The sequence below is a fragment of the Theobroma umbraticum genome, unplaced genomic scaffold, assembly GCF_002168275.2.
Source record: "Theobroma umbraticum cultivar Fairchild unplaced genomic scaffold, ASM216827v3 scaffold_106.0, whole genome shotgun sequence".
Taxonomy (NCBI): domain Eukaryota; kingdom Viridiplantae; phylum Streptophyta; class Magnoliopsida; order Malvales; family Malvaceae; genus Theobroma; species Theobroma umbraticum.
This window is the reverse complement of record NW_018397276.1, coordinates 1,010,606-1,010,831: the sequence shown is the minus strand read 5'-3', so window position 1 is coordinate 1,010,831 and position 226 is coordinate 1,010,606.

Sequence of the window (226 nt, the reverse complement as noted above, 5' to 3'; positions counted from 1 at the left end):
AATATATGTTGGATATGAATCTCCATCTATAATTAAATATCTAGAACTATCAACAGGAGATTTATTCACTGCAAGGCTTGCTGATTGTCATTTTGATGAAACAATTTTTTCAACATTAGGGGGAGAAAATAAGCAGCTGGAAAGGGAAATATCTTGGAATACATTATCATTGTCTAGTCTTGATCCTCGCACAAATCAATGTGAACAAGAAGTTCAAAAGATAATT